The following is a 21,954-nucleotide window of genomic DNA, read 5'->3' as shown; positions in this document are numbered from 1 at the left end:
TAAAACATTAAATACATTTTTTTTTTAATCACATTTTTAAAATTAGTTGAAATTACAATAAATTAAATATTTTAAACAAAAATTTAATTTTTTGAAAAAAATAATTCAAGTTTTTTACGGGGCTAAAAATAAAGTATTTTGAAAAGATAAATGAGTGAAACCATTCTTTTTTTAATTTTTTCAAATCTTATGCTGGTAAAAGCAGACCTTACACTTTTACCAGGCGTAAGATTTCTAAGGGTTTTCTGCGGGCGGAGGTGCTCCAGAAAGAACATTCTTGACATATCGGAAATGCCAGTTTTCAGCGCATGCGCTGTGCATGCCTGAAACCGGCATTTCCAATGTCCCTACGGGTGTGTACACAGCCTGTACACACCCGTAGGCTTCGGAATATCCGGCCCTATGATTTTATGTATAAACTTTAAGCACCACCTGTAGGAATTACTGGGGATGGGGTTATAACTGGGGTTATTGTCTCTGGCCAGTCAGAAGTATCTGAGCTGCTCCAGAGCCCCGTGCGGTTTCGAATCGCTCCCCTTTCCTGGTTCTGACCGCCGGACTTATTCAGCAGCGATGTAGACAAAACGAGACTCGTGGTTGGGTGCAAAACAGACCAGTATTTATTGAAATAAAAAGAAATAAATTGAAAATAATCAATACAGCACTCCTATGCTTAATACAGCACTTTTACTTAACACAGTACACTTACTGTCTACTACAGCACTCTTTTGCTTAGTACAACACTCTTTTACTTAAATACAGCACTTTTAACTATTGCAGCACACTTTTAATACAGTACACTTTGCTTACTACAGCACCTTTGCTTAGTACAACACTCTTTTACTTAAATACAGCACTTTTAACTAGTGCAGCACACTTTTACTTAATAGGGGAGGAGAAAACGGACACAACGAGGGAAAATTGACTAAAATTACAATTTAACAAAAATTCCCCTTAATTCCCACCCCTAATACCTATCTAGGTTGCCTTGTGATGGGCCAGAAAATCTATGCTCACCAGAGAACGCCTGCTCCGTGCCCTTGCGGTCTTAGGTTCTTCACCACCCCGAAATGGAGATACCCCAGTGTTTAAAAGTAACTGCTGGTATTCCACTCCTTTGGACGGGCTGTCGAGTTGTTCTTCCTTGCAGGCAGAGCACGGAGGCGAGGCGGCAGAGAGAGAGAGACAGGTGGCTTCCTGAGAAGCTATCTTTATACACGATTTGGAGCCGAAATCTTCGCGCCCAAATCCGGATGTATCTGGGCTATACAAAAGGGAATCGATCTGTCCCCATTCATTGTGATGGGTTTTTGAATGTATCCCCATTCATTGACTGGTTTGAATAAAGCTGTCTCAGTTTGAAAAAAACATGTCTGTTTCCTTAAGTGCTGAGCACACAGCCCTTGGATGTTAGTGTAAACAAAGTCCAATTGTCCTGCGGTCACGCCCAACCGCAATTGATTGACAGTCTTAAGTACTTAATCTCTTAAGTCAACATTGCAGAGCGTTCATGTAAACAAAGTTTTTTGTTCATGTTGACAGTCTCAAGTGCTTAATCTCCTGAGTCAACATTGTAGCTTTGTTCGTGTAAACAGAGTTCTTTGATTGACAGTTTGAATACCTCATTACTTCAGAGGCTGGGTTTAAAAAAAAATCCTTTGTCAGCCATCTTTGATTTTCCTTTCCACATGCACACAGGCTGTGTTGTGTCTTATTGCCACGAGGCCAGACAGCCATCTTTGATTTTCCTTTCCACATGCACACAGGCTGTGTTGTGTCTTATTGCCACGAGGCCGGGCAGCCATCTTTGATTTTCCTTTTCACATACACATACAGGCTACCCTTTTCTTCTGCCACGAGGTCTGACGACCATTTTGATGCCCTGGATTTTTAAAGGTATATGCTACCCAGGTTTTCTTCAATCAAAATATAATCTTCGGGCTGTAGAGATTTTCAAAATTCTTGTGAAACCCTACAGTCCCCCATCGGATACTAAAACTTGCTTGTAATATCCTGTCCAAAGGTGAGCAATAATTTCTGACCTCCCACAAACAACCTTCCCTTATACTTATCTAGATCTATCTTTGATCCCCTGACACCTCCGTCTCCCCTACCCAGAGATAATCGCAGTACACAGTAGGCATCTATCGACAGAAAAACAAGATTAGTTAAATAATCAATACACGGAGGGGGTCCAATGCCCCTGCACCACTTGTATTCACAATAATTCAAGCATGGAGGGGGTCCAATGCCCCTGCACCACTTGTGACATAGTTTTAACACGATACAACGGCCCCGATTTTTGGGCAGCCGTCGGGCGGCTTTTCATGCGGCCGTGGTCCGAAAACCGCGGAAAAGGCGGGTCGGGACGGGTCGGGACCCCCCCCGCCTGATTCCCCACCCCGTCCGACTTTCAGACTGCCGTTTTCACGCGCTCCGCTTCAGTCCCGCCCGCCGCTGGCGGGACTGGTCGTCGGAGCACTAACAAGCAATTATCTGCTTGTTGAAGTGGATTTTCCCGTGCCGTTGCGACTTTGGGGCTTTCCCCACCTGAAACCCGCCTGCGGAGAACCCCGCCGATGAGAGCTGGCGTGAAAACAGCTGGCTTGCTTGCTTGCAGCAGCAGGTCGCTGAGGGCTGAAGATATTTAAAGAGGCAGCATTTGCAGGCTGCAGGACCTTGTTGATCAAGGCTTGGGGGAACTTTTTGAAGCCTTAGGAGCAGCTGCAGAAAGTTGGAGCCTCACACACTTCTTCAGTGTGAGCTCCTGGGAAGCCCCTCTCACCACCCTAACTCAGGACCTCCTCAACCGAGGCATCTGCTAGAAGCATGGGAGACCTTTGGCACCTTCCCTTCCTGGCATTAGAGGATCTCCAACAGCAGAGGTAGCAGCAGCAGAACCAGGAACAGCAGGATGATTACCAGGAGCACCAGGCTGCTGCTCACTCACCTGAAGCTGCACAAGCCAGAAGGGGCCAGCGCTTGGAAGTGGCTTGAGAGCACCTTGCTGCGCTTTAGGGGGCCAGTGGGACCCGTTTCTGCACTGGCAGTCCTACTCAGAAGGACTTCCATGAAGATCTGGTTTCTCTGTTCAACAGATGGCCAACGCTCCTCAAGAGATGTCATTCTCTTATGAGCACTCACCATGTTTTCCGTATGCTGGCGAGTTATCTCCTCCATGGAGGTTGCCAACCTTTCCATGGTGCTGCGTTCATGCACCAATGACTCCACAAAGGCTCTGCTCATGGTCGCTATGGAGTCCTCCATTCGCTCCACACTCGCAGCGACCCTGGAGACAAAACCTGCCAGAGACTCCTGCATCTGTGCATGGAGATCCATCACCTCTTCTCTTGCGGATGGACCCAGAGGCAGAGGGTCGAGATGCAGCGCAGCTGAGCTGAGCTGGCAGAGCCCTGCGCCCTCCGACGAGGACTCTCCACTGCTGTCCCTGTCTCCAGAATCTGCTGAGGCTCACTTGTCAGCTGTGAAACACCAGGTGACAACACTACTCTATGTCCCAAAGGTCCCCCTGAGGTGTGAGTGTCTGCGCTGGTGCTGGGTGCCCTCAGAGGTTGGAGCTTCCTCTGAGGAGTCTGGCTGCACAGCCTCTTCCTCCTCCACAGTGAGGACGGGGGCTCTGGATGGTACTGTGGGTGAGTAAAGGAAGGAGATAGAGATGTAATGCCAAGGTTCTTCTGGTGACTCCCAGCGAGTTGGCATCTGCTGACACCTGCATCCATGCAGCCTTGGTCTCAGTGGGAGGCCTCTTCCTGCCTGACCTAGGGAAGAGGACCTCCCTGTGGGCCCTAACCCCATCCAATAATGCCTGCAGTGAAGCTTCTTCGAATTTGAAGGCAGCTCGGGGTCTGGCACTGGCCACAGTTGCTGCAGGCTCCTCTGCCATCCTGTATGGTTCGTTTGGAAGCCTTCAGAGGATGCAGTGCTTGCTATGGACCTTGAAATCACCACGAATGATGACATCAGACTGTGGGGATTTCTGACTCGATTTAGACAATTAGCAAGGCTTCCCACATGCTGGGAATTAATTGGCCAATTGAGGGAAAGTTGCGTGGGGCTGGCTGACACTTTTTTATGTGTGTCAGAAACCCCACATTCGGGGAAATCCGACCATTTCCCACACAAGCCGAAAATCGGGGCCAACATCTTCAATGGGATTACCACCAAGCCAAAACATATCTGTTAAAAATACAAATGGAAGAAAACGAGCTTCCCCCTTTTTTTAAATTAAGATGCAATTGCCTGACACTTTATTAAATGGCACCATCCTTCAGCCATAAATAATTTTCAAACTTTAACAACCTGCAAACGCAACAATTCATAGGCATATGCAAATGTTCCAATTAACACCAAACAAGTAGTACAATCTTACAGTTAAGAACTAAGTTCACACATTATTTCCTTTGGAGTTGGGACCAGTACATGATACAAAATATAAAATAATTAACAAGCTTTTTGTAAACTATTAATCTTAATCGGGATCTCCAATAACAGTTTAAACGCTGTGGGCATCTGCCTCCTGCAGACCCCTCCCGTCATGGGCTAGAGGTGCTCCTTTCCCGAACACCCAAAAACACGATGGTCCTCTGTACCTTCCGGAACTCTGAAAAAGACTTTAAAAAGAAAACATCGTGTGATCAGGTCCCGCGACCTCGACTCACATAGACACTCTGGAACGGTTCCATACTTAAAACTTATGCTCTAATAATTAACACTACCGAATTGCAATATAAAATGTAAAATTAACACATTCTACCTTAATCCTTTATACACATTACTTGAACAAAGCTATATACAAGCGCCGCCCGTCTCCGGGCAGCCAGCCTAATCCCTGTTTGGGCTGCCACAGGCTGCTCCCTGCGGCGTGGCTGGATTGATTCCAACTTTTAGTCCCTCGCAGCTTATGGCTGCTGGTTGGGGACTTCTGCCTTTTGGCTTCTCCCTGACTCGGGAGGCCGCCCTATTCCACTGGAAAGTGGGGGACCTTACTTTCTTGGGCTGGGGTACCCGAAGAGATCTCCTAGGGAGTGTCGCTGGTGGGGCTACCCCGGCGAGCAGACCCTTAGCTCGGGTCACACTCCTTGCTGGCTGGGGACCTCCTCCTTCGGGTCCCTCCCTTCCCAAAACCTGGGCTGGGGACAGGCAGTCCCTTGCCACCAGCTGCCGGTGGCTGAGAGCCTTCCCCTTCAGGTCTAAAACCTGGTTCAGGCTCCTCCCCGGAGACCCACAAGAGAGGGGGAATCGCTCGGGCCAAGTGCTGGGGAACTTCTCCTCTCATGCACGCAACTGCGCCTGCATGTGCAGTCTGTGTGTGTGTACGCGCCGCAGGCTGAGGCTTTCTAATCTCAGGTTCAATCCCAGCTGCCTGTTTCCCTGCCCTCGGCCTAAACAACCCGCATTGTTTGATATAACTGGCAGCCTGCCAGTAATCCTGTTCAAAATCCTTTTCCCTCACCAGGGCGGCCTTAAATGTGGAATCTTGGGCCTGGACCTGCTTTTGGTCCGGGGCCAAAGCTATCCCCTGTGTGCCTCCCTTGTCCCGGATTGGTGCTACCGGACCTGCTCTACAGGGGTCCCAGAACTCTCCTTCCCTGTTCCCCTGCTTGAACAACTTACACTGGTCGTGAATGGCTCCTCCCCTAGCACAAGCCACAGCGCCTGCCTGTGCAGCCTGCGAGCTTGTACCCGCTGCGGGCTGGGGATTTCTGACCTCAGGTTCACTCCCAGCTGCCTGTTTCCTTGTCTCTGGCTTAAACAACTTGCACTGATTCACTTGGAACCATTTTGTGCGCCGGGGCAGTTTTATTGCATAGACCATGGGGCTGGCTCTATCCTCTACTATAGGGTCCCATGTACAGTGGCTCTAAACTCCCCACCCGGGCGTAGTTCCTAACCATGACTTGGTCCCCTATCTCCCACTGATGACTCTTGTTAGGCTCGAGCAGCAACCGGTTATTCTGATGCTGCTCCCCCATACTACCTGCTGCCTGCCCATAAATCTGTTTTAGGTGCTCGAGGAGTTCTCGGGCGAACTTATCCCAATTTATTTCTCAAAGCTGCCCTTCAGTAAGGACTGGGGCTAGGACATGAGTGGGGGTCCTCATATCCCTACCGGTCATGAGTTCATGCGGGGAATACCCTATACTCTTGGACTGGCTGGCCTGGATCCCCATGAGGACTAGAGGCAGGGCTTCTGCCCATTTTTGGGGTGACCCCACTGTCTTCTTCCTCAACCTTTCCTTAATGGTGCAGTTCATGCGCTCCACAATCCCTGAGGACTGGGGATTGTGAGCTACATGCCACTTCCCCTTAATACCAAGCAGCGTGAGGGTGTCCTGCATGACCTGGCCAGTGAAGTGGCTTCCCTGGTCGGACTCCACAAACTGGGGGAGTCACCACCGCGAGTACACCTCCCGTACCAAGATCTTTGCAGTCGCCAATGCTGTGGCTGTTTTACAGGGGAAGGCTTCCACCCATTTGGAGAACACATCAACCAGGACGAGGCAGTATTTGTAGCCTCCCCGGGCGGTGGGCAGGGGCCCGATGTAGTCGATCTGGATCGACTGCCATGGTCCCTCTACCCTCCTAACGTGTCCCATGGGTACCTTCCTTCTGTGGGGGTCGGGGTTATTTGCAGCACACACGAGACAGCTAGCACAGAACTCGCGGACATCCTCCTGGAGTCCTGGCCACCATCCCACCTGTTCCACCCGTTGCCAGGTGGTCTCAGGCCCGGGGTGTCCCGCTCCCGGCCCCTCATGGGCCAGTTGAAGGAACTCCCTCCAGTGTTGCTGGGGCACTACCCACTGTTCCTCTCTGAACAGCATGCCTTCCCTTATGGAGAGGGGGGCTACGCCGTAAGGGCCTTCTAACTTCTTGCCCTCCATTACTGCACTCATGACAACTTTCAGGACAGGGTCCTGGGCTTGGACCGTCTTAAGGTCCGGGGCTAACACTACCCCTAAGCTCCCTTGGGTCCCATCCCTGCCTCTAACTGCCGCCACGGGCCCGGATTCATACGGGTCCCAGAAAGTGCCTGTGTGTGCACCCTCCTTGGCCAGCATGTCGGCTTGCTGGTTACCCTCGCTGCGGGGTTCTGTGGAGGAATGGGCCTTCACTTTGTGGATGAAGACCTCACCTTCCTCCCCCATGGCTGCCAGGATTTTCTCCAGCAGGGGTTTTACTGTTAAAGGCCTCCCGTCGGCGGAGGTATACCCGCGACGGGACCAGATGGCCAGGTATTCCGTACATGAGTTGCAAGTGAACATGCTGTCAGAGCAAATTGTGTACGGGGTAGGGAAGATTTCGGGGTGGGTAACCATGTACATCACCGTGGACAGTTCAGCCTGTTGGGCGCTCATGGTGTTGGGGAGCTTGATTGCCAAGGCAATGTTTGCCGTTGGGTCATAGACTCCACAACCCGTGAGTCGTTTGCCAGCAGATACCATGCTGGAACTGTCTACGTAGATCTCACAGCCTGAGGGATGTATCCCGGCCCGTAAACCTATGTTCACCTCCCATACCCCTTCTATGGAACACCGATGGGCTGTTCCAGGATATACCATATTGGCCACGAGCTTTGGCTCGCAAAGGCCCCTCACCCTCAGATCCATCTGCGAGAGGAGGAGGGTCCAGCGCGCAATGCGGGCACTGCTCACCGTCCCATCTTTAATCCTCCTGTCCAGAAGCATCTGGGTGGGTGTGTGGTGTGTGAGGAGGGTGATGGAAGAGTTGCCTGTGAAAATCAAAGATCTTTTCACAGCCCAATGTGTGGCCAAAAGGTGCCGTTCACAGTTGGAGTAGCTCCTCTCCACATCCGTGAGGACTCTGGAGGAGTAAACCATGGGCCTTAGCCTGCCGTGCCACTCCTGGTGCAGCACAGCACTGAGACTATCCCCGTTGGCTGCTACCTCCAAGAAGAACTCTTTCCCCCCATCTATGGCCCCTAGAGCTGGTGCGGTCTGCAAGTCTCCCTTGAGTTTAACAAACGCTGCCTGGCAACCCTCATCCCAAAGCCACTCCACTCCCTTATGTAGGAGTCGGAGCTGAGGGGCTGCTGTGGCTGTACAGTCCTCAATGAAGTCTCTGCAGTACCCCATTAGCCCTAGAAATGACCTCACACCCCTGACTGTGTTAGGGACCGGTAACTCTTGTACCGCTTCCCTCCTAGCCTTATCGATGGCCCTTTCTCCAGCGCGGACGGTCAGACCCAGGAATTTGACCTCCTGCTGGCCGATCTGCGCTTTCTTTGGGTTTACCTTAAAACCCCTTTTCCCGAGCAGCTCCAACAGTTCAGCTAATAGTGGGCCGTGCTCCTCTCCTGAATCAGTGAATAGGAGCAGGTCATCCACGTATTGAACCAACTGTGTGGGCTGGCTAAAATCTTTTAAACTGTCTGCCATACACTGGTGGAAGATGCTGGGGCTGTTATGAAAACCTTGTGGCAGGCAGTTCCACGTGTACTGTTGCCCCTTAAAGATAAAAGCAAACTTGTACTGATCCTCCCTCCTTAAAGGGATGGACCAAAACCCGTTAGAAATATCCAGCACCGTGAAAGTGGTTGCGGATGCTGGAATACTTCCTATCAGGTCGGCAACTGCTGCCACCGTGGGTGCACAGGCTGGGATATTGCTGTTAAGCACCCGATAGTCCACCGTGGCTCTCCATGTATTGTCCGGTTTTCTGACCAGCCAAAGCGGAGAGTTAACATGGGTGGCTATGGGCCTCAACACTCCCTGCTGCACCAAAGAGGAGATGGCTGCCTCCATGTCGGGTTCTGCTTCTTTGGGGAAATTATACTGCTTCTGGGGCTGGGCCATGGGGTCCCCGTCCACTCTGATCTCAAACCCTGTGACCCTCCCGTAGTCGTGTTTATGCGTGGCAAACGCAGCTAGATTAGCCTGCACGACTGCCTGAAATTCCCCCGGGACACCATCGACCATGAGCCCGAGGTCGTAACCTTCTTTAGGCTTCACCGTACACAGGGTCCCTTTCCCTTCCTTGCTGAGGATGACTACGACACCTCCCTCTTCCCCCGTGTTGGCTCCCCACAGGCAATGATTGCGGATCTCCACGAGGATCCCGTGGCCCACCAGGAAGTCGGCTCCTAGGATCCCCTTCCCTCCCTCCACCTCCCATCTTGCCAGGATGCACGTCCATTTGGTCTGGATCGTGCCCAGGCGGATTGAGAGCGGCTTGGAAAATACTCCCGCCTGTTCCTTACCGGTGAACCCCGATAAGGCGTATGGAACCCCGCTAGACAGAGGTGAGGTGGTGGGATTAGCCACATGGATCACGGTGCATGATGCTCCCGTATCCAGTAGATAGATCCCATTAACCCTCTCTCCCTCCATCTGTACAAGCAGTCTCTTCCATCTGTCATACCGGAGGTCACACAGGTAGACAGGCTGCGCGGGCTCTAGTCATAGTGGGGCGGCAGGGGGTGCTGAGGGAACTACAGCATCGGTGGTGACAGCTATTTTCCCCTGGCTGGCCAGGAGGAGAGATCGTAGGGACTGTAAAAATGACTCAATCGCTGCGGGAGGGATGTCTGGCCCTGCCCTTTGGGCTGGGGCTGTGGGATCCTTTCCCTTGTTACCCTCATAATCCCTCTGCCCTCTTTTGCACTCGCTAGATAGGGCTTGGAGGAGATCACCTGCCAGGTAAAACAGCAGCATTTTTGCTTGCTCTGCATCATCGCTGTCATTTACACAAGCTGCCTGCTCTATCTCCCTGAAGTGTAGAGAGGGGTCTCCCTTTTTAGTGAGCTTGGGGATGTGGCTAACCATGTCCCTGAGCTGGTGGGTGCCATACGGCACCACAAACTGATTCTGGATGGCCCCTGGGTCATCTTCATCAACGGGCGGACCGTACCTCTGTTGTCGGAGGGGGTACACTGGTCCTGTTCCCGGCCTATCTAGCGGGGCCTGCTGTGCTTCCTCTACCACCTCATCCTCCACCCCCCTTTGCTGCCAGAGCTCCTGAAAGCTCGGAGCCGTGGGTGGCAGTCGTGGGACCTCTGATTCCCTGACCAACCTTTTCCTGGGTGTTACCTGTGGGACGGTTTTATTTGGGTTGCCGGTAAAAATCCGACTGACCTGCCTTCGTGCTGATCAGACATATCATCCCCTTTGCCCTCTTTAAAGCCATATTCAAGCTTTCTATCTCAGCCCTACAGGGACCATGATCTGCTTCCTCAAACCCTCGCTCGCAGGCCAGCTTATATGCTGCCTTTACCTCCCTAACCTTTTCCTCCTGCTCTTTTATTTCTTGTATGAGGCGAGCGTTCTCCTCCCACACCCTCATCTCATTGCTCTTGGCCTCTGCAACTAGGCACTTCAGGTACTCTGACTCGTGCCTCGTGTGGCTTTTGCCCTCACTAAACAGAACCACCAGGCACTCTATCTTGGCCTGGTATTCTTCAACCTCCCTTTCCCTATCTCTGCTCTAGATTCCCCAAGCCTGCGGGTAACTTCCCCAAGCCTGCGGGCACCTAACTACAAACAGACCAGTGGAATAAAAAGAAAACCAATAACTGCTGCTCTCTCCAGACCCAAACCACCGTCTGCTACATCGCATACCGTTGCCGACGGTCCTGCCGTGGTCGCCATTTTGTAGGAATTAATAGGGGGTATATTATATATACTGGGGTTATTGCCTCTGGCCAGTCAGAAGTATCTGAGCTGCTCCAGAGCCCCGTGCGGTTTTGAATCGCTCCCCTTTCCTGGTTCTGACCGCCGGACTTATTCAGCAGCGATGTAGACAAAGCGAGACTCATGGTTGGGTGCAAAACAGACCAGTATTTATTGAAACAAAAGAAACAACTTCAAAATAATCAATACAACACACCTATGCTTAATACAGCACTTTTACTTAACACAGTACACTTATTGTCTACTACAGCACTCTTTTGCTCAGTACAACACTCTTTTACTTAAATACAGCACTTTTAACTAGTGCAGCACACTTTTAATACAGTACACTTTGCTTACTACAGTGCCTTTGCTTAGTACAACACTCTTACGTAAATACAGCACTTTTAATTAGTGCAGCACACTTTTAATACAGTGCACTTTGCTTACTACAGCACCTTTGCTTAGTACAACACTCTTTTACTTAAATACAGCACTTTTAACTAGTGCAGCACTCTTTTACTTAGTAGGTGAGGAGAAAATGGACACAACGAGGGAAAACTGACTAAAATTACAATTTAACAAAAATTCCCCTTACTTCCCATCCTTAATACCTATCTAGGTTGCCTTGTGATGGGCCAGAAAATCTATGCTCACCAGAGAACGCCTGCTCCGTGCCCCTGCGGTCTGTAGTCTTCAGCACCCCGAAATGGAGATACCCCAGTGTTTAAATGTAACTGCTGGTATTCCACTCCTTTGGGCGGGCTTGTTGAGCTGTTCTTCTGTAGGCAGAGCATGGAGGCGAGGCGGCAGAGAGAGAGAGAATGGCTTCCTGAGAAGCTATCTTTATACCCCATTTGGAGCCGAAATCTTCGCGCCCAAATCTGGATGTATCTGGACTATACAAAAGGGAATCGATCTGTCCCCATTCATTGTGATGGGTTTTTGAGTGTATCCCCATTCATTGACTGGTTTGAATAAAGCTGTCTCAGTTTGAAAAAACACATGTCTGTTTCCTTAAGTGCTGAGTACACAGCCCTTGGATGTTAGTGTAAACAAAGTCCAATTGTCCTGCGGCCACACCCAACCGCAATTGATTGACAGTCTCAAGTACTTAATCTCTTAAGTCAACATTGTAGAGCGTTCGTGTAAACAAAGTTCTTTGTTCATGTTGACAGTCTCAAGTACTTAATCTCTTGAGTCAACATTATAGCTTTGTTTGTGTAAACAGAGTTCTTTGATTGACAGTTTGAATACCTCATTACTTCAGAGGCTGTTTTTAAAAAAAAAAATCCTTTGTCAGCCATCTTTGATTTTCCTTTCCACATGCACACAGGCTGTGTTGTGTCTTATTGCCACGAGGCCGGACAGCCATCTTTGATTTTCCTTTTCACATACACACACAGGCTGCCCTTTTCTTCTGCCACGAGGTCTGACGGCCATTTTGATGCCCTGGATTTTTAAAGGTATATGCTACCCAGGTTTTCTTTAATCAAAATATAATCTTCGGGGCTGTAGAGATTTTCGAAATTCTTGCGAAACCCTACACCACCTGCACCCCATAGCAACACTGGATGTCAGGAATACACTGGTGTTCCTTTCCCCCAGAATTACTAAATTTACAAGTGATAGGAAAGAAGTCATTCCATATTGAGTTGGACGTATTAGATACCCGTTACCACTTCCGGCAGAAAATCCCAAAATGTCAGCATGACATGATGGAATGGCTCCAAGCAGGTTAATGCTACCACCTCAACAAGAAAATTGCCCCCTCCGTCAATGCTACTGTTTGAGACACAATGATGACAGATACAAAAAATATTAGATTGTAATTTAGTGTCATGTTTTGTTGGTCTCATAGGTCTCATTGGGGGTGAAATTCATCCCAGGTGGTAGTGCAAAATGAGTGATAGCAAATGGGCAGCCATTCTCTTTTCCATTGTGGAAAAGATAATCGGGAGGAGTTTAAAATGTGCTGCCAATTCTCCCTGATTTTGCCTCCTGCAGACAGGAACCTGAAGGTTTGCTTTACATTGAGGCAATGATTCTGCAGAACTGGAAAAGATACTGTTAAACCATTGGTGTGATTTATCTAAAAGAGATCTTCCTCTTGTGGGTAAGAGGGAACTCCTGTTTGTATTTGGAGGGTGAAGTTTAATTTAAAATGAGGAAGACTTTACCAATGCTAAATAATAAACCATTAAAATCTTACGATTTCAGTGCAACTTTATTTGTTTTTTGTTGGATGATTTTTTCTTTAGGTACAAAAACAAGTCTTGAAAAAGCTGTCGTGCTGAAGAGTGAAAAGGTTGATCTTTCTCAGCTGCGCTCATTCGAGCAAGTGAAAGCTGCAGCATCCAACCCAGAAATTATTTTACAGCTTGAAAATGTACTTTTGATGTGGCACAATCAACTGGAACAGGTTTGTGTGTTTAAAAGTTTTAATACTTGAGGATTCTGTTCGCATCCTGCCCTAAGATAATAAATATAACAAGATAAAGTTTAATTTTCCTCCTTATGCACCACAGAAATACCTGTGTTGGAAGGAGAAGGTTTTATGTTGCAATTTGCAAACTGTTTGTCTTATAAGTAATGCATCAGAATTTTATTCAGCTTTCATAATGATTTCTCATATAAACCTTGATTTTGCAATCCGAGCAAATATGAGGTCATGCTGGCCCAACCTGCAGGCAGGCCACGCCGAATTTTGCAATATAAGCTTCTCCCCTCATTTGACTGGGTTACAGGAAGAGCTTGGTCAGAGAGCTTGGCCTGCAGCATATTTCGCTGGGGATTACAAAATCTGATGAGTGAACAGTTCTTAAAGGGCTCACCAAAAAGGAAGCAACAGAAAATTTTGCCTAATTGCTCAAAGTGGCCCAGTGGAGACATTTAAGCAACACTGCTCCCTATGTTGCTGATGAGTTTGATGTTCTGCTAAAGAAGATGTCCAAAAGAAGGATTGCCCCATTTGGGGCTAAAGACATAAAAAGCACAGGTGCTAGCTGTATGGAGGGAAGTTACCAATCAGTTTAATGTAGTCACTTGGCTCCCTCATACCTGGCTAAAAATAAGGAAATGGTGTACTGGTATCACGAATAAAGTTAAGGTATATGTACTAATTTTTCTTACATTTCTTGTCCCTATCAATTATGACACAAAGCTAAGTTGGGAACTCTGTGGAAGATTCAGTTTTAACCATTGCGCAATCCACTGCCCTTTTGCGCACAGTCTTTTATGCTGCATAACACACTTTGCTTGAAAGCAGTTTTGAATCAATGAACTTATTTTGAGGCATCCAGGCCAGGATGCTCCTCCACTGTTCAGGCTTTTCTCAGTGGGATTAGCAGTAAATAATGGAAAGAATAGCTTGGTTATGCTAATCAACTAACCTAGTGTTTCTCTACCTTCAAATAATGCGAGCACCATGGGCTTCTAGGGAATAAAGACATCACGGATGTTTCCTGGATAATGGCCATTAATATGCAAGGTTATATTTATGGTCAGAAACCACCTGAATATTAAATGAATGCAAACCCTTTCATAGAATCATAAAATTTTACAGCACAGAAGGAAGCCGTTGTTAACTGTTGGCGGGTTTTGGGCGTGTGAGTAGTGGAGTGAGCTTGAAACTCACCCACTGCTCCTCTTGAGTGCCTGGCTCTTTTGCCGGCACTCCGATCCCTGGTGGCCCAGCTGGGCCCCGGGTCGCGCTGGCTAGGCCCCTCCCCTTTAATAAGGGGAGGAAGGCCTGCAGTACCGTGGCGCGGGGCGCCCCACCTCCCTCTTGGGGCGCTACCAGTGAATTTTGGGTGTGGGGGCGATAACTTTTTTGGGGCGCTAAAAGTAGTGCCCTGGCGAAGTTAGCGCCCCAAAGGAGGTGCGAATCAATTTTGCCCCCCAATGAACCTCTCCAAGTTGGAGCAGCAAACGCTGGAAATCAGTAGCCACTCCAGAGTTGTGAGAATAGGTGATTTTGAGCCGGATGTTTCTGGAACAGAGTCTGTTAATTGTATCTCTTCATGAATCCCTGAAAATCACACAGTTTGACTACATCAGACTGCATTTTGATGTCTGCCCTGCTACTGGCCAGTCTCTCAGTGCCATGGTACTTCTTGTCCTTTTTAACTTTCTTCCAGGTCCTTCTCAATAGCTGCAGACCGCAGAAGAAGACTCCTCGGAGGAGGAGAATCCTTCTGAGGAGACACTGTGATGTACTGCATCACCTCCACACATCAGCATAAAGATTGGCAAACAGCTGGGTTAGTCAGTGAGTTAGGGGGGACTGCACATGGTGAAACACCCAGCACGCATGAGCAGGAGCAAGTATTCGTGGCAGTGACAGCCCAGGAGGGTGCGGTCCTCTCCCAGCTCTGCTGAAGAGGACAAAATGCTGACTTCAGCGGCAATGCAGACTCTGGGCTCAAACCCATGCTCCGCCTTGGAGTGGAAGACGTCCACCTTAAACATTTTGACAGAGCAAATAGATAGGGACTTTGAAGGTGTCACGCGTCCTTTGCAGTCTGCTCTCCCAGTCTTATACGGGAATGCTAGCATAGTCATTATGTTACTGGACTAGTAATCCAGAGACCTGGACCAATGATCAGGTACATGAGTTCAAATACCACCACAGCAGCTGTGGAATTTAAACTCAGTTAATTAAATAAATCTGGAATAAAAAGCTAGTATCAGTAATGGTGACCATAAAACTACTGGTTTGTCCTAAAAACCCATATGGTTCACTAATGCCCTTTAGGGAAGGAAATCTGCTGCCCTTACCCATTCTGGCCTATATGTGACTCCAGACCCCACAGCAATGTGGTTGACTCTTAACTACCCTCTGAAATTGCTAGCAATCCATTCAGTTACATCAAACTGCTAGGAAAAGCAATGAGAATAAAACTGGATGGAGTGCCCAGCATCGAACTAGACACTGGATTCGGACAGGACAAAGGCACACCCAGCCCAGTTGACATTGCAAAGTCCTCCTCACTAACATCTGGGCATTTGTGCCAAAATTGAGAGAGCTGTCCCACAGACTAATCAAGCAACAGCCGGTCATTGTCATAATAACAGAATCATACCTTTCAGCCACTGTCCCAGGCTCCTCCATCATTATCCCTGGGTATGTCCTATCCCATTGATGGGATAGCCCTACCAAAGGTGGCGGCACAGTGGTATACAGTCGGGAAGGAGTGGCCCTGGGAGTCCTCAACATTGACTCCAGACCCCATGTCTCATGGCTTCAGGTCAAATATTGGCAAGGAATCCTCCTGCTGATTACCACCTACCGCCCTCCCACAGATGATGAATGAGTACTCCTCCATGTTGAACACCCCATGAAGAAGCTCTTAGGTAGTAAGGGCACCGAATTTACTCTGGGTGGGGGACTTCAATGTCCATCACCAAGAGTGGATTAGTAGCACCACCACTGACTGAGCTTGTAATGTCCTGAAGGACATAGCTGCCAGACTGGGCCTGTGGCAGATGATAAGAGAATCAACATGAGGGAAAAACCTACTTGACCTCGTCCTCACCAATCTACCTGTCGCAGATGCATCCGTTCATGACAGTATTGGTAGGAGTGACCACCGCACAGTCCTTATGGAGATGAAGTCCCGTCTTCACACTGAGGACACCTCCATCGTGTTGTGTGCCAGTATCAACCTTGCTAATGCAATAGATTCAGAACAGATCTAGCAGCTCTAAACTGGGCATCCATGAGGCTCTGTGGGCCATCAGCAGCAGCAGAATTGTATCCCACCACAATCTGTAACCTCATAGCCCAGCATAACCCTCACTCTACCGTTACCATTTAGCCAGGGCACCAACCCTCATTCAATGAGGAGTGTAGAAGAGTATGCCAGGAGCAGCACCTGGTATACCTAAAAATGAGGTGTTAACCTGATGAAGCCAGAACAGGACGACATGCATGCTAAACAGCAGAAGCAGCATGCTATAGACAGAGCTAAGCGATCCCACAACCAATGGATCAGATCAAAGCTCTGCAGTCCTGCCACATCCAGTTGTGAATGGAGGTGGACAATTAAACATCTAATGAAAGGAGGTAGCTCCCTGAACATCCCCATCCTCAATGATGGCGGAGCCCAGCGCGTGAGTGCAAAAGTCAAGGCTGAAGTGTTTGCAACCATCATCAGCCAGAAGTGTCGAGTGGATGATCCATCTCGGCCTCCTCCTAAGGTCCCCACCATCACAGAAGCCAGTCTTCAGCCAGTGCATTCCACTCCATGTGATATCAAGAAACGGCTAAGTGCACTGGATACAGAAAAGTCTATGGGCTTGTTGACTTAAACAGTGTTCTGTTCACTTGTGTAGTAATGAGTTCAGTTTTCTAGTTATAATCAATTTATTCTTTAACTTCAGCATAGAAAGCAATTTACAAGCAGAGTATAGTCACAGATAGAGCATGCAAACCTAGGCATGGGTCTTTTCGTGCTGCTCGAACAACGGAAAAAGCTTACATTTATACACTGTTTTCTTATCAAACTGGAGCTGGCATTGCCTAATATGGTAGTCTCTGGCTACTGCATAGTCCAGAGACACAAGTCTACATTTTCTTCAACATACATCAACAGCGTTAGAAGCACATAAAAACACTGTGGCCTTGCTGTGGTAAACATAAACCTTCTAGTCTCTATCATACCATAACATTTCTAATTTAAACATTCTATTATGAAAATATCCAAGGCCGATTGATTGCGAACACTGGCTGTTGCTAAGTGAAATCTGTATCTCTCTCTCTCCCTCTCTCTCTCCAATGATACATACCATATTTTTTCCCCTATATTGAATGAACAAAACATGAAAGCCTTTCAGAAGCTGAATTAACCGAGTTCCACTTCCTCTTAGGGCCCTTGCTATCTCCTTACTGTTGTGTCCGAAAGTAATAAGATACAAGACTGCAGGGGAACGGTACAACAGGTGTTTACTCAACGTGGCTCACTCTGGAACTGAACTGTACAGATTACTACTCAGTGCTATATACAGGTGTGGTTACTGCCGGTACTGCAGTATACATGAGCTGTAAAAAGTAGTACCCCCCTTAAAGGTATATACATTACAATTCCTCCCCTTTCAGATTAACAGTACCATAACACCCATTTAACAATTAAATATCAAACTAATTACAATTAACACTTTTAACATACAACGTTAGCTGAAAATAGTCCATTTATATATTCAGTCTTTGGGGAGGCTTCCTGATCCTTTCTGGATAGCGCCTTTCCCGAGTGTCTCGCTCTTGGTGCGGAGGCGATTCTGGCACCCTGTCGTCGGTTGGGTCATCAGCTTCCGATGCTACTGTTTCTGGGGTAGATGCGACCTGTACGTCGGGTTCCTCACCAGGTACATATGGGCGAGACATGGGGTTGACTTGTTCCTGTGTCTATAGGATCTGGTCAGCATGGCGTCTCACGATGTTCTCCCCAACGTCCACTGTGTACATTAGTGGGCCCTGCCGTGTGCATATCGTTCCTGGCTGCCATTTTTCTGTTCGGTAGTCGCGGGCCAAGACTGGTTGCCCTACATTGAAGCTCCTTGTTGGCTTCTCATGGATGTGCTGGAATTGCTTACTCTCAACATCTCTTCGTACGTTTGGTCTGAGCAAATCCAGGCGAGATCTTAACCTTCGGTTAAAGAACATCATGGCCGGGGCCTGGTTGGTGACTGCATGTGTCGCATTCCGGTAGGCGAACAGGAAATTGTCCACCTTATGCTGCAGCGGAATGTTGTCATTGTACTGTGGTAAACCACTTTTATCGTTCACTATCGTTACACTATAGTTATCACTGTTATATCGTTATCACTGTTCACACTGTTGTATCACGATACGAGGTCGCCTCTTGTCACGCTGTTATACCTGGGCTGACCACTGCTGACTCCGCCCATGGCTCCACCTACCTGCCCAGGTATAAAGGTGGTCGACTGGCTGGTATTCCTCCTTGTTGGATCCGATCACCCACGAGGGTGGGCTCTGTTATTTAGCCAATAAAAACCTATAGTTACTTTCTTAACTCGTCGCTTTTCATTGGATGAATTGATAGGTATATCATGTACATAGCCTTTATTGCCTTCTTAAAGGTTTGTACGAACCTCTCAGCCAATCCATTTGTGGCTGGATGATACGGGGCGGATGTGTAATGCCTTACCCCATTCTTCTTCATAAACCTCTGGAACTCTTCAGACACAAACTGTGGTCCGTTATCGGAGCAAATCTGTTCTGGCAAGCCATTCCTGGCAAAGATGGTCCGTAGGACTGCAATCGTTTTCTCCGTGGTGGTGGAGGACATTTTGATGACCTCAGGCCATTTTGAGTGCGCATCCACGGCTATTAAAAACATTGAGTCCATGAATGGACCAGCAAAATCAACATGCACCCGTTGCCATGGAGATGAGGGCCACTCCCATGGGTGTAGAGGGGCATGTGGTGGTGCATTTTGGACTTTCTGGCATCCTGAGCAGCTCTTGGTCAGGTCCTCGATTTGTTTATCGATTCCCGGCCACCACACATAAGCTCTGGCAAGGCTTTTCATTTTTACCCCTCCCAGATGACCCTAATGAAGCTCATTGAGCACTCTATCCCTTAGCTTGGGTGGAATTACCACTCGGGATCCACACATCAAGGTCCCCCGGCACACTGACAGCTGTTCTCTTCTTGTCGAGAATGCTGGCAACAGTGAGTCGCCATGTGTTGGCCATCCCTTCACCGTCAAATCATATACCCGAGACAGTGTCGGGTCATTTCGGGTCTCCTGTTCTATACGAGCGTTAGTTACCGGTAGGCATTCAACTATAGTCGAATGAAATATTTCGACAGGATCCACTGCTGGTGCTTCCTCCGCAGTAGGCAGTGGCAGGCGTGATAGCCCATCAGCATTTCCATGCTGTTTCGTGCCCTTATATTCAATCTCATAGTGGTGCGCCCCAAGAAAGAGTGACCATCTTTGTAGTCGTTGCGCAGTCATCACCGGAACATCCTACCTGCAACTCTGCATCACCTCCCAGGGATTAGTTCCTGGAGACCAGTAGATTGGAGGTCAAGGCCAGAGACACGGGCGTCGACCACGGGCAACCGCCCAGTCATCCAGCAGAGACTCGAGAATTGCGGGGGAGGCTGTTGAGAGCCAGGCTTGGCTTTCCAGTCGCGGTGGTCCAGCGAAACGGGCTGGCAACAGGTAGTGCGCAGACCAGTCCCAGACAGCGGCGGGCTAGAGCCCGACCGAGCGGCACAGCAAAGGGCCGAGCAGCGTCGACGGGGGAGAGAGACAGAGAGGGCAGAGCGCACAGGGCGCAGCCGGTGTTCAGGGGCCGAGCAGCGTCGAGGAGAGGGAGAGAGACGCGCAGAAACCCGCGAGGCGCCGCCATTGTCACGAGGACCGCCGAGAGCGGCGTTGGCAGCAGCGGGGGAGGAAGGAAAGCGCGGGAGACGCCATTTTAAGCCATTTTAAACCACACCCAAAATGCCGAAGAGTGGCAGTATCACCGCATTTGACAATGAAGTTGAAGATTGGACTACATATGTCGAACGAATAGAGGTATACTGCAAGGCAAATGAGGTGTCAGATGACAAGAAAGCGCCGGTATTGTTAAATTTAATGGGTGCAAAGACGTATGGCTTATTACGAAATCTAGTAACCCCAGCGAAGCCAGTGGGAAAGAGTTTTGGAGACATAGTGACAATACTACAGGAACATTTAAACCCCACACCGCTGCTGATAGCAGAAAGATTCAAGTTTCACAAACGGAACCAGCATAAGGATGAAAGTAATGCTGAATATTTAACAGAACTGCGCAAACTATCGAAACACTGCCAGTTTGGAACGGGACTGGCAGATACCTTAAGGGACAAGTTTGTGTGTGGGCTTCAAAGTGAAGGAACCCAGAAACGGCTTTTATCTGAAAAGGACCTTATGCTGGACAAGGCTTTCAGCATTGCGGTATCATATGAAGCAGCAGCACGGTGCGCCGCAGAGATACAACAGAGACTGCAAGAATATGGCACAAACGAAATGTCATACGGAACAGAGAAGTGCTATCGCTGCGGCAGAACAACACACGACCACAATGATTGCTGGTTCAAAGACAAAGTGTGCAGACAGTGTGGAAAAGTAGGACACATAGCACGAGTCTGCAGGTCGAAAAGAAAACCAGCAATAAGAAATCTCCAAAAGAAAATACAAGAAGGTACATAAGGTGACGGAGAATAGTTCAGACGAACAAAAGAGTGATACCGACTCCGAAAACAGGGAGCTGAGTTGTCTGAAACTACATAATGTGATCAAAACGGAGGATCACCGAACCATTTGGGTCACTCTCAAGATAGCAGGAGTCCAGGTAAAAATGGAATTGGACACAGGATCAGCCCTAACAGTCATAAACCGACGGGACTATGAGCGGCTATTCTCACACATACCCTTGAGAGACACAAAAATTATTTTGAAGACGTACACGGGGCAAAAAGTCTACGCCAAAGGAAAAATAAGGGTGACCGTTATATATAACGGTAAGGAAACACCAAAACTAGACCTGTATGTATTGCAAGATGGAGGACCACCATTACTGGGACGTGAATGGATCCGGAAAATACAGCTGGATTGGCATTCCATACAAGCACTGACTGTGGCTGCCAAAAAGGATGACTGTCAAAGATCCTAACCGACGCGCAAGAAGTGTTCCAGCAAGGACTCGGAATACTAAAAGGCATGACAGCAACAATTAAAATCGAAGAAAACGCAAGCCCAAAATTTTTTAAGGCCGGACCGGTACCTTATGCGATCCGCCCAGCCGTCGAAGCAGAGCTGGAGAGTTTGGAACGTTCAGGAGTTCTGTCCAAGGTAGACTGGAGTGAGTGGGCTACACCCATCGTCCCTGTGATGAAAAAGTTGTTGAGCAGCACGCCTGGGGAACCAAGGAAGGTTCGCATCTGTGGGGACTTTAAGGTAACAGTGAACCCAGTCCTTCACACCGTACAATATCCACTTCCGCGGATTGAAGATATTTTCGCCTCGCTATCTGGAGGGAAACGCTTCACTAAGATTGATCTGGCCCAGGCGTATCTACAAATGGAGGTAGAAGAAGCATCAAAAAAATACCTCACAATCAACACCCATAAATGTCTCTACCAATACAACCGGCTGGTATTCGGGGTAGCATCAGCTCCGGCTATTTGGCCAAGGGCAATGGAACAAGTCCTGCAAGGGATCCCAGGGACCCAGTGTTATTTGGACGACATCCTGGTCACGGGTGAAAATGACAGTGATCACCTCGCCAACCTGGAGCAGGTGTT

General features: G+C 48.6%; 1 long non-coding RNA gene across 1 annotated transcript in view; it reads left to right on the top strand.

Moving 5' to 3' along the window:
• Window positions 1-21,954, top strand: part of LOC147113156 (uncharacterized) — a 243,606-nt gene that overhangs the window by 125,894 nt on the left and 95,758 nt on the right. Inside the window, exon 2 of the long non-coding RNA XR_015079628.1 lies at window positions 12,911-13,071. This is a non-coding gene — a long non-coding RNA (uncharacterized LOC147113156). The remainder of the gene's footprint in view (window positions 1-12,910; window positions 13,072-21,954) is intronic.

The sequence above is a fragment of the Somniosus microcephalus genome, chromosome 9, assembly GCF_052327205.1.
Source record: "Somniosus microcephalus isolate GS21.2 chromosome 9, FLI_Smic_1.0, whole genome shotgun sequence".
Taxonomy (NCBI): Eukaryota; Metazoa; Chordata; class Chondrichthyes; order Squaliformes; family Somniosidae; genus Somniosus; species Somniosus microcephalus.
The sequence above is the reverse complement of the archived record's forward strand: the minus strand, read 5'-3'. Positions and strand labels throughout refer to the sequence as shown.